The sequence below is a fragment of the Theropithecus gelada genome, chromosome 8 (assembly GCF_003255815.1).
Source record: "Theropithecus gelada isolate Dixy chromosome 8, Tgel_1.0, whole genome shotgun sequence".
Classification (NCBI taxonomy): Eukaryota; Metazoa; Chordata; class Mammalia; order Primates; family Cercopithecidae; genus Theropithecus; species Theropithecus gelada.
The window spans coordinates 88,920,764-88,936,676 of NC_037676.1; the positions used below are offsets into that span (position 1 = coordinate 88,920,764).

Sequence of the window (15,913 nt, forward strand, 5' to 3'; positions counted from 1 at the left end):
CAAAGTAGCAATAAGCATAATGCTATCATAAAAAATGATTTATTGAAATCATGGGAAATAAAAAATTAGAAAACTTATTCTGGTACTGATTAAATATGAAACACTAACAATAAATATAACAGTAACGATAGCTGATGAGCTAAAAAAAATTCCAAAAACTCTCATAATATTTTAAGAACGTTTACTTATCTGTGTTGGGCCAGATTCAAAGCTGTCCTGGGCTCCATGTGGCCTATGGGCCGCAGGTTGGACAAGCTTGCTCTACACAGTCTTTGTTGTTGCTGCTGTTAAGTACCATCCATTGTAGAAAATAAAAGTCATCTACTTGCAGCACTGAATGTTAATAATGTGCATGAACCAAACTACACTGTTTTAATAGATTCTCTTTATACACAGATGTTCAAAGAGTCAGAGCTGTCATCAGAAATTTAGATGAAGCTAACTACACACTGAACCTGGAACTTATTGATACTATGCTCTGACCGACTCTTAAAACTAATTTATATATGACTACAAAATACATAAAAATTATTGACAGTGTAGTGACCTAAGAAAACTGTCTACTTAATGAAAAAACAGTCTGAATTTCAGGAAATTCCAATTATTACTCAGAAACATGTACATTTAATTTTGTCTTCTATAAGGGTTCTGTACTACTTAGTCCTAAGCCAACATTCCAATGTGTATACACTTGGTATACTTTAATCAATCATGGTATACTTGCGGTTAAAAGGGTTTCTTGGCCTGGCACGGTGGCTCATACCTGTAATCCTAGCACTTTGGGAGGCTGAGGTGGGAGGACCACCAGGTCAGGAGTTTGAGACCAGCCTGGCCAACATGGTGACACTCCATCTCTACTAAAAATATAAAAATTAGCTGGGCGTGATGGCATGCGCCTGTAATCCCAGCTACTTGGGAGGCTGAGGCAGAAGAATCACTTGAACCCAGGAAGAAGAGGTTGCAGTGGGCCAAGATCACGCCACTGCACTCCAGCCTGGGCAATAGAGCGAGACTCTGTCTTAAAAAAAAAAAAAAAAAAAAAGGTGGGGGGTGAGTTCTTAAGTTTTTAAAAAATTAGCCAAAAGAAAAAAACCATGCAACTTGTGATGCAATCATGTATTTTTTAACATCATAATGTAATAATTATACTAGCTAAGAAATTAAATGACAATAGCAGGAAAAAAACCCTAAAATTAAATAAAGACTATTTTTTTCAGTAATCTCACTTCATTCTGATTAGGTGTTATAAAGTTTAATAATATTCATATGGCTGGTTAATTTTTAAAATTTTGCTTCCATTCTATTCTATATTTGTATCTAATAAGTGGCTGAATCACAAAGTTTGTGTTTTAACAACCCAAAGGATAAGTAGTAGTCTTTATTCTTTAGTTGATATTTACAGTAGGTAGAATAATGGCCCCCAAAGATGCCCCAATCTTAATCCCTGGAATCTGTTTGAATGTTTGGTTACACGGCAACAGTGAACTGTAGATAGAATTAAGGTTGCTAATCAGTTAATCTGAAAATAGGAAATTATCCTGGATTATCCAGGTAGGCCCAATATAATTATAGGAGTCCTTAAAAGTGAAAGAGGAAGGCAAAAGTCAGAGAAGGAGTGTCAATGGAAACGAGGTCAGAATGATGGTTTGATGGTGGTTCTGAACATGGAGGAAGGCGCCTTCAGCCAAATAATGCAGAAAGCCTACAGAGGCTGAAAAAAGCAAAGAAAGGGAATATTCCCTAGGGTCTCTGGAATGCAGCTCTCCCAATGCTGATTTTAGCCAGTCAGAACCATTTTTGGCTTCTGAACTGTAAGATACAGAACTACAGAACCCTAAGATAATAAATTTGTGTTGTTTAAGTCACTGAGCTTGTCACAGCAGTGAAAGAAAATTAATATTAAATTAAATATACTGATCTGGCATATTTGAATGTGTATATAGTATGTATAAGGAAAAAAGTTACTTTGATTCATTCATTATTCTCTGACTTACTGAAAAGACTGATTACTGTCCTTAACATGATCTAGGAATTCTAAATCACATTACTCATGCAATTAAAAAAGTAGAAATTGTCAGCCAGGCATGGCAGCTCATGCCTATAATCCCAACACTTTGGGAGGCTGAGGTGGAAGAATCACTTGAGCCCAGGAGTTTGAGACCAGCTTGGGCAAGATGGCAAGATGCCAAGATGCCATCTCTTTAAAAAAAAAAAAAAAAAAAGTAGAAATTTAGTGAATAATCTAAATCTTTTTTGTGTGCATCCTTTTATAATCTCTCAAATCACTTAGCTCCAAATTCTTAATTACATAGTAAAATACTGTAAGCTATAATATAATGGCTTTAAATATATATACACATATATATATATATTTATTTATTTATTTGGGACAGAGTCTCACTCTGTCACTAGGCTGGAGTGCAGTGGCGCCATCTTGGCTCACTGCAACTTCTGCCTCCAAAGTTCAAGCGATTCTCCTGCCTGAGTCTCCTAAGTAGCTGGGACTACAGGTGTGTGCCACCAGTCCCAGCTAATTTTTTGTAGTTTTAGTAGAGACAGGGTTTCACCATGTTGGCCAGGATGGTCTTGATTTCTTGACCTTGTGATCTGCCCACCTTGGCCTTCCAAAGTGCTGGGATTACAGGCATGAGCCACCACGCCCAGCCTATAAATTTACATATTTAAATATATATACATATGTATATATATAATTCTAAAAAGGATTTTTCTAAAATCATACACTGTACAAGTTATAAGAAAAAGGTACACTTCCTATGGTACTACAGACTGACGCAGGCACTCAGGTGAGAGCTTGTAGACAACTCCACATATCTGCAAATCAGTTGTTTTCTAACCTAATATTTTATACTTTCTTGAAAATATTTAAAAGTTATGTTACTAACATACAGACCATATTCTATAAAACAGACTAAACTTTTAAAGTAAATTATTTTCAACTTAATAAGCAAGTATTCTAAGATGAAATGAGATGTTAATTCACCTAAAACTGTAGAGTGAAATCTTAAATTTAACCTAAAATAGATATGTGCAAGATCAAAATAATTAGAATTTTTTAAAGAAATGCCAATGATGTAACCTCCTACATATATGTTAGTAAACTTCGATTTTCTACTTTTCTAGCTGACTGTACTCCAGTGTCAGGACAAGAATACTCCTCTGGCAAGATAAATAGCTATATTCCTGAAATCTCTCTACATAAGACTTAAGAAGTAGAAAATCTGAGTATCTAGATTCAAGCCTCTAAGTAGCAGTAACATCATCAAAGTTTAAGGCAATTCTTTCATACCAATAATACTGTGTCTCAGCAGTACCAGAAACAGTGCAACCAAAAATGCACTGAAGTACAACACATAACTACATACAAAGGAACACTGATCTCAATTCTGTAGGTTCATCAATAAAGAGGAATTTTGAAAATATATATGAAAACACAAGTGAAGTGATATATAAAGAACCTTTAATGACTGTGACAAAAATAGAAATTTAAAAAAACACACAAAAACAAACTAAAAAATAAAAGAGAACCTTTAAGTTGGGCACTTGTAATTATCTTTTAAGCATTTTACACAAGCTTTCATATGCACAAAGAGTACTATGAATGTATTAGCATACCTTTCTTCAAGGGGCTTTAAATTTGGTCTATTTTAAGGAGCTAATGAGGCCAGGCATGGTGGCTCACACTTATAATCCTAGCTAGCACTTTGGGAGGCCAAGGCGAGTGGATCACCTGAGGTCAGGAGTTCAGGACCATCTTGGCCAACAGGGTGAAACCCCATCTCTACTAAAAATACAAAAATTAGCCAGTCATGGTGGCGGGTGCCTGTGATCCCAGCTACTTGGGATGTTGAGGCAGGGAAATCGCTAGAACCCAGAAGGCAGAAGTTACAGTGAGCTGATATTGCACCAATGCACTCCAGCCTGGGGGGACAGAGCAAGACTCCACCTCAATAATAATAATAATAATAATAATAATAATAATAATGAGATAATGAAACGTTCCTATAGGAGTGCTTCAGTTCCTGATAACAAGTGGATATCTGGTACTACCTTGTGATAAATACAGATATAACCATTTTAAAAGTCAGTCCTATAATCCCATCCAACTAAAATGTCAATGATATTTATGCCCTTAAACTTCAACTCATTTCCAAAAAACTCCCACTTCAGAATGTAACTTAGTTCCAGAAAATGGAGGAAGTAAAAGCTTTTAAATTTGCTTTAAATAAGCATAAAGCAGATCAAAAGAGAATCAAGCAGAAATTTTGAAGCACGGAATTATTTGAAGACCAATTCCTTTAAAAAAAAAAAAATAGCAAATGGAAGAGATATAAGACAAAGAAAAACTTGTAAGGGCCAGTGAAGTTATATTTTTATAGAAACATATGGATCATTTTCCAGGATTAAAAAAAATGTTTCTGTATTTTTCAATTAATCTTTTTTCAAGGGCTATGGTCTGTAGTCTCACAAATTATATAAGCATGCCAATCAACTAATTACAAAGTGATTTTTTTGTTGTTTTAAGAAAATAAAGCTATTGCATTATGGAAAACAACAGCGAGGTTCCTCAAAAACTAAAAATGGAACTAGTATATGATCCCGCAATCCCACTTCTGGATATATATCCAAAGGAACTGAAATCAGTATGTCGAGATATTTGTACCGCCACATTCACTAAGGCATTAGTCACAATAGCCACGCCTTAGGAAACCACCTAAGTGCCCGTTAATAGATAAGTGGATTAAACACAAAAAGTAGCATACATACACAAATGGAGTATTATTTAGCTTTAAAAGAAAATTTTGTCATTCTGTCATTTGTAAGAATGTGGATGAACATTATAGTAAGTGGGGGACATTATGTTAAGTGAAATAAGCCAGGTACAGAGAGAAAAATGTAGGTTGAACATCTCTAATCTAATCTGAAAATCCAGAATTTGAAATGTTTCAAAATCCGAAACTTTGTGAGAGCCAACATGATGCCACAAGTAGAAAATTCCACACCTGACACTTTTACTTTTTGATGGTTCAATGTACACAAACTCTGTTTCATGCACAGTTATTTAAAATCTTGTATAAAATTACCTTCAGGTTATGTGCATAAGATATAAATGCAACACAAATAAATTCTGTGTTTGGACTTGGGTCCCATTCCTAAGACATCTCATTAGGTATATGCAAATATTCCAAAATCCAAAAAAATCCAAAATCGGAAACACTTATAGTGCCAAGCAGTTTGGACAAGGGATACTCAACCTACACTATATGATCTCACTTACATGTGGAATCTAAAAAAGTCAAACTCACATAGGTAGAGAGTAGAATGGCGGTTACCAGAGGCCGGGGTTGAGTGGCAGGAAGGAATGGGGCAATGGTCAAATGGTACAAAGTTTCAGTTAGACAGGAGGAATAAGGTTTAGAGATCTGCTGCACAGCATGATAACCATAGTTAATAAGAATGTATTACGTATTTAGAAATTGCTAATGGAATAGACTACAGAACTCCATAGCTTAGCTCACTTAAGAGGTAGAAAAGAGAATGCTAGAAAGTGGCATAAGAGCTTGTTGAGGCTGGGTGCGGTCGCTCATGCCTGTAATTCCAGTATTTTGGGAGGCCGGGGTGGGCAGATCACTTGAGGCAAGGAATGCGAGACTAGCCTGGCCAACATGGTGAAAACCCGTCTCTACCAAAAACACAAAAATTAGCTGGGCATGGTGACACGTGCCTATAGTCCCAGCTACTAGGGAGGCTGAGGCAGGAGGATTGTCTGAGTCCAGGAATTTGAGGCTGCAATGAGCTGTGATCATGCCACTGCACTTCAGCTTGGGTGACAGAGCGAGATTCTGTCTCAAATAACAAAACAAAACAAAAGCTTGTTGAAGTGTGAAAGAAACCAGTGATCATTTGACTCCCTCACCCATCCCTACTGTGGCTAAAAAGGCCTCATCAGCTTGTGCAGGCCTCATAGAGGTCTAGGACCTTAAAATGTTATTTTTAACTTAACAAATATCAGCCAGGTGTGGTGGCTCATGCCTGTAATTCCAGACTTTGGGGCGGGCGGATCACTTGAGGTCAGGAGTTCAAGACCAGCCCAGCAAACATGGTAAAACCCCGTCTCTTCTAAAAATACAAAAATTAGCTGGGCATCGTGGCACATGCCTGTAATCCCAGCTACCTGGGAGGCTGAGGTGGGAGGATCACTTCCACCAAAGAGGCAGAGGTTGCAGTGAGCTAAGATCACATCTCCACACTCTAGCCTCAGGGACACAGCAAGACTCTGTCTCAAAAAACAAAAATAAACATGTAGTAACTTTTTATGTTCTCATGACACTTTTGAAAAACTAGAAGAGCCAAGATGGCTGACTAGGCACAGCCAGGAAGACATTCTCCCACTGAGAGAGACCATCATCAAGTAGACCGGCACATGCTGAACAGATACTCAGAAAGAAGACGTTGAGAGTGGATACAGGGAGGACACAGACCCTGAATCTGAAAAAGGAGGAAGCTGGGAACCCTGCATGGGGTTGCCAAGCACCAAGACTCATTCCTGGAACCTAGCAGCTCCTAGGGAAAGGGTAATTGAAACTGGTTTGGAGTGGCCCACTCTCATCACAGACCTTTGAGATCCTAGCTGCAGGAGACCCTAAGACCCCTCCAAGACATTTGAAATGGCAGGGAGAACTACCTGGAGAGCTGCCAGAAACAGAACTCTAGTCTGTGTGGAGAACAGAGGGTTTTTAGCATGGGAATAGCAACAGTGCAGCATGGTCATAAGTATCCATTTCCCAAGGCTCACCATACTCCTCTAGGTCACCTTAAGCCTTTATTAGCAGCCAGACATGGAGACAGCAGGGCTGTCTTGTGCATGGAATGGGGCCTGTCTCATCTGAACATCCCTGTCTGCCAGTCTCTCCCAGAGTCCCTGCCTGGCCACACCCGTATGCAGCATAGCCTCAGCTGTCCTGGTGAAATACTTGCCAGTGGCCCCCACCTTCCCAAGGGAGGACTTTTGCAGATGGAGCCCCACAGGTGCACACTCACTCACAGCCTCTGTCCACTGCCTTGCCGGCATGCACACATACAACATGCAAACTTAGGAAATGCAGAGAACCCCTACAAGTTGGTATACAAAAGAACCATCCTCGAGACACATAGTCATCAGATTCTCCAAGGTCCACATGAAAGAAAAACTCTTAAAGACAGCTAGAGAGAAGAAGCAGGTCACCTACTATGCGAATCCCATCAGGTTAACAGTGGACTTTTTAGCAGAAGCTTTACAAGCCAGAAGAGACTAGGGGACTATATTCAACATCCTTAAAGAAAAAAAAATTCCAATCAAGAATTTCATATCCAGCTAAACTAAGTTTTATAAGCAAAAGAGAAATTAAATCCTTTTCAGACAAGCAAATGCTAAGGGAATTTCTTACCATCAGACCTGCCTTACAAGAGGTCCTTAAAGGAGTGCTAAACATGGAAATGAAAGACCAATACTTGCCACCACAAAAACACACTTAAGTTCATAGCTCACTGATACTGTAAAGCAACTATACAATCAAGTCCACATAACAACTAACCACATGATGACAGGATTAAGTTCTCACATATCAGTATTGACCTTGAATGTATACAGGCTAAATGCCCCACATAAATGACACAGAGTGGCAAGTTGGATAAAGATGCATAACCCAATTGTATGCTGTCTTCAAGAGACAGATCTCACATGCAATGATGCCCACAGACTCAGAGAAAAGGAATGGAGAAACATCAATCAAATGGAAAACAAAAAAGAGCAGGGGCTGCTATTCTTGTTTCAGAGAAAACAGACGTTAAATCATCAATGATAAAAAAGGACACAGAAGAACATTACACAATGACAAAGAGTTCAATTAAACATGAAAACAACTATCCTAAACATAAATATATAATTAGCATTGGAGCACACAGATTAATAAAACAAGTTCTTAGAGACCTACAAAGAGACTTCGATAACCACATCGTAATACTGAGAGACGTGAACACTCCATTGACAGTGCTACATATATTATTAAGGCAGAAAACTAACAAAAATATTCAGGATCTAAAGTTGACACTTAATCAAATGGACGTTAACAGACATCTACAAGGTACCCTACCCAAGAACAACAGAATGTACATTCTTCTCACCTGTGCATGGCACATACTCTAAGATAGGCCACATGCTTGGCCATAAAGCAATGAACAAAATTTTAAAAAAAAAATCTGAAATCAAACCAAGCACTCTCTCGGACCACAGCTCAATAAAAATAGAAATCAATATCAAGATCTCTCAAAACCATACAATTATATGGAAATTAAACAATTTGCTCCTGCATGATTTCTAGGTAAACAATGAAATTAAAGCAGAAATCAAAAACTTCTTTGAAATTAATGAAAACAAAGATTTTCCATACCAGAATCTGTGAGACACAGCTGAAGCAGTGCTAAGAGGAAAGTTTATGGCACTAAACGCCTGTATCAAGAAGTTAGAAAGATCTCAAATTGACAACCTAACAAAATATCTAGAGGAAGGAGAGAAACAAGAGCAAACCAAATCCAAAGCTAACGGAAGAAAATAACAAAATTAAGAGCTGAACTGAACAAAATTGATATGTGAAAGCCATACAAAAAAAATCAATGAAACCAAAACTTGGTTCTTCAGAAGAATAAACAAAATTCATAGACTGCTAGCTGGATTAATCAAGAAACAAAGAGAGGCTGGGCATGGTGGCACATGCCTGTAATCCTAGCACTTTGGGAGGCCAAGGTGGGTGGATCACGAGGTCAGGAGTTCAAGACCAGCCTGACCAACATGGTGAAACTCCGTCTCTACTAAAAATACAAAAATTAGCCAGGTGTGGTGGCACGCGCCTGTAATCCCAGCTACTCGGGAGGCCAAGGCAGGAGAACTGCTTGAACTCAGGAGGCAGAGGTTGCAGTGAGCTGAGACCATGTCACTGCATTCCAACCTGAGTGACAGAACAAGACGCTGTCTCAAAAAAAAGAAAAAGAAACAGAGAAGATCCAGATAAACATAATCAGAAATGACAATGGGAATATTAACAGCAACCTCAGAGAAATACAAAAACCAGGCCAGGTGCAGTGGCTCACGCCTGTAATCCCAGCACTTTGGGAGGTTGAGGCAGGCAGATCACCTGAAGTTGGGAGTTTGAGACAGAGTGACAACATGGAGAAACCCCGTCTCTACTGAAAATACAAAAAATTAGCTGGGCGTGGTGGCACATGCCTGTAATCCCAGCTACTCGGGAGGTTGAGGCAGGAGAGTCACTTGAACCCGGGAGGTGGAGGCTGCAGTGAGCCGAGATCACGCCATTGCACTCCAGCCTGGGCAGTAAGAGTGAAACTCCTTCTCAAAACAAAAACAAAAACAAAAACCCTCAGAGACTATTGCAAACACTTCTATGCATACAAACTAGAAAACACAGAAGAAATGGATACATTCCTAGAAACATCCGAAGACTGAACCAGGAAGAAACTGAAATCCTTGTAATAGCCCAATAACAAGTTCCAAAACTGAATCAGTAGTTTAAAAAAAAAAAAAAAAAAAAAAAAACCTACTGTCATGCGCGTCCCTGTGGAGAGACCATCAAACAGGCTTTGTGTGAGCAACATGGCTGTTTATTTCACCTGGGTGCAGGCGGGCTGAGTCCGAAAAGAGAGTCAGCAAAGGGAGATAAGGGTGGGGCCGTTTTACCAGATTTGGGTAGGTAAAGGAAAATTACAGTCAAAGGGGGGTTGTTCTCTGGCGGGCAGGAGTGGGGGTCACAAGGTGCTCAGTGGGGAAGTTTTTTCAGCCAAGATGAGCCACGAAAGGGAATTTCACAACATAAATATCATCGCTTAAGGCAAGGACCCGCCATTTTCACTTCTTTTGTGGTGGAATGTCATCAGTTAAGGCGAGGCAGGGCATTTGCACTTCTTTTGTGATTCTTCAGTTACTTCAGGCCATCTGGGCGTATACCTGTAAGTCACAGGGGATGCGATGGCTTGGCTTGGGCTCAGAGGCCTGATACCTACCAACCAGAAAAAGCCCTGGACTAGATGGAGTCATAGCCAAATTCAACCTAATGCACAAATAAGGGCTGGTACCAATCCTATTGAAACTATTCCAAAAAATTGAAGAGAAGGGACTCTTGCCTACTCATTCCATGAGGCCAGCATCATTCTGATACCAAAACCTGTCAGAGACACAATGGAAAAGGAAAACTTCAAGTCATTAACTCGGGTGAAGGCAGATGGGCTGGGCATGGTGGCTCATGTCTGTAATCCCAGCACTTTGGGAAGCTGAGGTGGACGGATTGCTTGAGCTCAGGAGTTTAAGACCACCCTGGGCAACATGGAGAAACCCCAACTCTACAAAAAAAAAAATACAAAAAAATTACCCAGACGTAGTGGTATGCACCTGTAGCCCCAGGCACTCAGGAGGTGGAGGTGGGAGGATCACTTGAGCCTGCCTGGGAGGTGGAGGTTGCAGTAAGCCAAGATTGCACCACTACACTCCAGTATGGGTGACAGAGTGAGACCCCATCTTAATAAAAAGAGAAAGAAAAAAGAATATAGGCATAAAAATAGTTAAATTAGTATTTGCAAACTGAATCCAGCAGCACATTGAAAAGATAATACAACACAATCAAGTAGGCTTTATTCTTGAGATGCAAGGTTGGTTCAACATGCAGATCAATAAATGGGATTCATCACATAAACATAACTAAAAAGAAAAACCATATGATCATCTCAAAAGACACAGAAAAGGCTTTTGATAAAATTCAACGTCACCTTACGTTAAAAAACATCAACAAACTAAGCACTGAAGAAACACACCTCAAAATAATAAGAGCCATTTATGACAAACCCACAGCCAACATCATACTGAATGTGCAAAAGCTAGAAGTATTCTCCTTGAAAAATGGAACAAGACAAGGATGCCCGCTCTTACCACTCCCTTTAAATATAATACTGGAAGTCCTAGCCAAAGCCATCAGGCAAGAGAAAGAAATGAAAGGCATCCAAATAGAAAGAAAGGAACTCAAACCATGTCTCCTTACAGATGATATGATTCTTTACCTAGAAAACTCCAAAAACAGTCTTTGCTCAAAGGCTCTTGGAACTGATAAACAGCTTCAGTAAACTTTCAGGTTACAAAATCAATGTATGAAAATCAGTACATTTCTATACACCAGTAACACTCAAGCTAACAGCCAAATAAAAAATGCAACTCCATTCATAACAGCCACAAAAATAATAAAATACTTAGGAATACAGTTAGATCTTTTACCAGAATGAAAAGGAAATCAGAGATGACACAAACAAATAGAAAAACATTCCATGCTCATGGGCAGGAAGAATCAATATTGATAAAATGGTCTTATGCCCAAAGCAATTTACAGATTCCTATTTGTTATTCCTATCAGACTACCAACATCATCTTTCACAGAATTACAAAAAACTATCCTAAAATTTGTATGGAACCAAAAGAGAGTCCAAATAGCCAAGGCAAACCTAGGCAAAAATAACAAAGCTGTAGGCATCACACTACCTGACTTCAAACTATACTACAAGGCTACAGTGACCCAAATAGCATGATACTGGTACAAAAACTGACACATAGGCCAGGGAACAGGTTAGAGAACTCAGAAACAAAGCTGCACATCTACAACTATGTGATCTTCAATAAAGCTAACCATAACAAACACACAACATGGTGAAACCTCGTCTCTACAGAAAATACAAAAATTAGGCAGGCATGGTGGTGTGCATCTGTAGTCTCAGCTACTCCTGAGGCTGAGGTGGGAGAATCTCCTGGGCCCGGGGAAGTTGAAGCTGCAGTGAGTTGTGATCATGCCACTGTGGCCTAAGCATCAGAGTGAGACTCTGTCTCAAAATAAAAAAGTTCTAATATCCACTCTAACATTTTGACTTTCAAGAAGTTTAACTCCGTGAGCTTTTCAAAAATTATTATAATGTGATAAGATAATAAGACTTGTCCTATTTTATAAGGCTGCTGTGAGAATTAAAGTCTAGGTTGCTTTAAAAAGATGAATTAAGTATTTGCCAAAATACATAATTCAGCCGGTAACAAAACCAAGTCCTTCTTCATAAATACATTAAAAAAAAAAAAAAAAAAAAAAAAAAGAACAGTGCAGGGTTTCTCATTTATCTGCTTTTTTAAGAAGATAATCATAGATAAATGAAATCAATAGGTAACTATCAACCTTTAGATCACATTCTCAAATTCTATCAGAAGTTTAATAAGACCATCTATTCAAAATCAAGTCTGCTTCTTTCCCCAATCACCTTCTCCTTTTTAATTAAAAAGTGAGAATTGTAAAAAACAAAAAAGCTTAAGCCATTAATTCTTTCATATGATATTGCTGTAATATACCAAAATTTTGGTTCACAATTGGTTCAACTAATTTTTTTAAACTGGCAAGTCTTTTTTTTTTTTTTTTTTTGAGACAGGGTCTTGCTCCATTGCCCAGGCTGGAGTGCAGTGGTGAGACCACGGTTTACTGCAGCTTTGACCTCCTGGACTCAAGTGATCCTCCTGCCTCAGCCCCCTGTGTAGCTGGGACAAGCACGTACCACACACCCAGCTAATTGTTCCAATTTCTGTAGAGATGGGGGTCTCAATTTGTTGCCTACACTGGTCTTAAACTCCTGGGCTCAAGTGATCCCCCCACCTCAGCCTCCCAAAGTGCTGGGATTACAGGCATGAGCTGCCACGCCCAGTCAAGTTTTAATATATGTTTACTTATCTATATTATGCCAATAAAAAATGTGATGGATTTTTCTTTTTTTCACTTTCAACCTGTTACTTACCAAGCAGCATTCTGTTTGTAAATAAAAATCTATCTATCTCAAAGTACTTGGGCCTTTTGTTAACCATATCAAGAAGAATATAACACCCTGGGATTGGTTTCATTTTGTCATTATAAAGCAGGGATTAGCAAACTTTTTCTGTAAAGATCCAGAGAGTACAATATTTCAGGCTTTGTGAGCCACACATGGTCTCTGTAGCATGTCCTTTTTCTTCCCCCCAACTCTTCAAACTCAACTCTTTAAAAATGTAAAAGAATATTCTGAATTCTTAGGTAAAGGGCTCTACAAAAATATAAACTATTAATAAAGCATCACTGAGGCAGCTCTAATTTCTAGGAAAAAAATATATATATGGTATTAGACTGACAAGTAGAGAAAGGCAGAAAATAATCTAGACCATAGCAATATTAGTTTCATTATCTATATAAAAATAACTAAGCTAGGCCACGCGCAGTGGCTCACGCCTGTAATCCCAGCACTTTGGGAGGTCAAGGCGGCCAGATCGCAAGGTCAGGAGTTTGAGACCAGCCTGACCAACATGGTGAAACCCTGTCTCTTCTAAAAATACAAAAACTAGCCAGCTGTGGTGATGTGCACCTATAATCCCAGCTACTCAGGAGGCTGAGGCAGGAGAATGGCTTGAACCTGGAAGGCAGAGGTTGCAATGGGCCGAGATCACATCACTGCACTCCAGCCTGGGCAACAGAGCAAGACTCCGTCTCAAAAAAAAAACTAAGCTATTAACAAAATAACAAGCAAAAATAACTTGAGAGATGCTGTAATGGTGAGAGTTTAGAGCATTCCTGAGGACCTGGAGAAAACCTGTTGCTGAGGACAATTTGAAGGTTTTATTGGCTGAAAAAGGTGTCTGCAATCCCACTCCTAGATCTTTTTTTTTTAATTTTATTATTATACTTTAAGTTCTAGGGTACATGTGCACAATGTGCAGGTTTGTTACATATGTATACATGAGCCACGTTGGTGTGCTGCATCCATTAACTTGTCATTTACATTAGGTATATCTCCTAATGCTATCCCTCCCCGCTCCCCTCATCCCACAACAGGCCCCCGTGTGTGGTGTTCCCCTTCCTGTGTCCAAGTGTTCTCACTGTTCAATTCCCACCTCTGACACAGTCCTAGATCTTTCTTGAAGACTTGAAAAGAATCAGATTAGGGCCATGGGGACACAGAAGGTCACCCCAGCTCTGATCTTCGCCATCACAGTTGCTACAATCGGCTCTTTCCAATTTGGCTATAACACTGGGATCATCAATGCTCCTGAGATGATCATAAAGGAATTTATCAAGAACACTTTGAGGGACCAGGCAAATACCCCTCCCTCTGAGACGCTGCTCATGTCCCTCTGGTCTTTGTCTGTGGCCATATTCTCCGTTGTTGGTATGACTGGCTCCTTTTCCATTTGACTCTTTGTCAACCACTTTCACAGCTGCAATTCAATGCTTATCGTCAACCTGTTGACTGTCTCTGGTGGCTGCCTTATGGGATTGTGTAAAGTAGCTGAGTTGGTTGAAATGCTGATCCTGGGCTGCTTGGTTATTGGCCTCTTCTGCGGACTGTGCACAGGTTTTGTACCCATGTACATTGGAGAGATCTCACCTATTGCCCTGCAGGGTACCTTTGGCACTCTCAACCAGCTGGGCATCATTGTCGGAATTCTGGTGGCCCAAATCTTTGGTCTGGAATTCATCCTTGGGTCTGAAGAGCTATGGCTGGTGCTATTGGGCTTTCCCATCCTTCCTGCTATTCTACAAAGTACAGCCCTTCCATTTTGCCCTGAAAGTCCCAGGTTTTTGCTCATTAACAGAAAAGAAGAGAAGAATGCTAAGCAGATCCTCCAGCGATTGTGGAGCATCCAGGATGTATCCCAAGACATCCAGGAGATGCAAGATGAGAGTGCAAGGATGTCACAAGAAAAGCAAGTAACTGTGCTGGAGCTCTTTAGAGTATCCAGCTACCGAGACCCAATCATCATTTCAATTGTGCTCCAGCTCTCTCAGCAGCTCTCTGGAATCAATGCTGTGTTCTATTACTCAACAGGAATCTTCAAGGATGCAGGTGTTCAAGAGACCATCTAGGTGTGTTTCATACTACCTTCACTGTAGTTTCCCTATTTCTGCTGGAAAGGGCAGGAAGAAGGACTCTGCATATGATAGGTCTTGGAGGGATGGCTTTTTGTTCCATGCTCATGACTGTTTGTTATTAAAGGATGAGTATAATGGGATGAGCTTTGTCTTTATCAGGGCTATCTTGGTCTTTGTGACCTTTGAAATTGGACCAGGTCCCATTCCCTGGTTTATTGTGGCCAAACTCTTCAGCCAGGGCCCCCGCCCAGCTGCGATGGCAATGGTCAGCTGCTCCAACTGTACCTCCAACTTCCTAGTGGGACTGCTCTTCCCCTCTGCTGCTTACTGTTTAGGAGCCTATGTTTTTATCATCTTCATCGGCTTCCTCATCACCTTCTTGACCTTTACCTTCTTCAAAGTCCCTGAGACCCGTGGCAGGACTTTTGAGGATATCACATGGGCCTTTCAAGGGCAGGCACATGGTGCAAATAGATCTGGGAAGGACGGCATCATGGAGATGAACAGCACCCAGGCTGCTAAGGAGACCACCACCAATGTCTAAGTCGTGCCTCCTTCCACGTCCCTCCCAGCATGGGAAAGCCACCTCTCCCGGAATGAAGGAGACACGTCATCAGGATGAACCCAGGACTGCTTCTGAATGCTGCTACTGATTCCTTTCTTATCCCATGCATTCCATGCACACCTCAAGGCTGGGGTTTGTCGGATTTTCAATGGTTTTTAAAATATTTTATTTCCTAGACATTCTCTTCTGCTTAAGAGAGACCACGTGAACCTACCTTCATTTCAGGAGGCATTGGCCACTTGGCATATGACAACTCGGCCAGCTTTTCCTTCCTTAGGTTCTAATATTGCCGCACTAGGGGATATAGGAGAGGAAAAGTAAGGCGCAGTTCCCCCAACCTCAGACTTATCAGGAAGAAGATACACACGAGTGT

At 40.0% G+C, this 15,913-nt stretch overlaps 1 protein-coding gene and 1 pseudogene across 6 annotated transcripts in view; one reads left to right on the forward strand and one right to left on the reverse strand.

Annotated features, from left to right (window-relative positions):
• Positions 1-15,913, reverse strand: part of RMDN1 (regulator of microtubule dynamics 1) — a 42,010-nt gene that overhangs the window by 17,108 nt on the left and 8,989 nt on the right. The gene's annotated exons all lie outside the window — the stretch shown is intronic.
• Positions 14,052-15,519, forward strand: LOC112629885 (annotated as a pseudogene).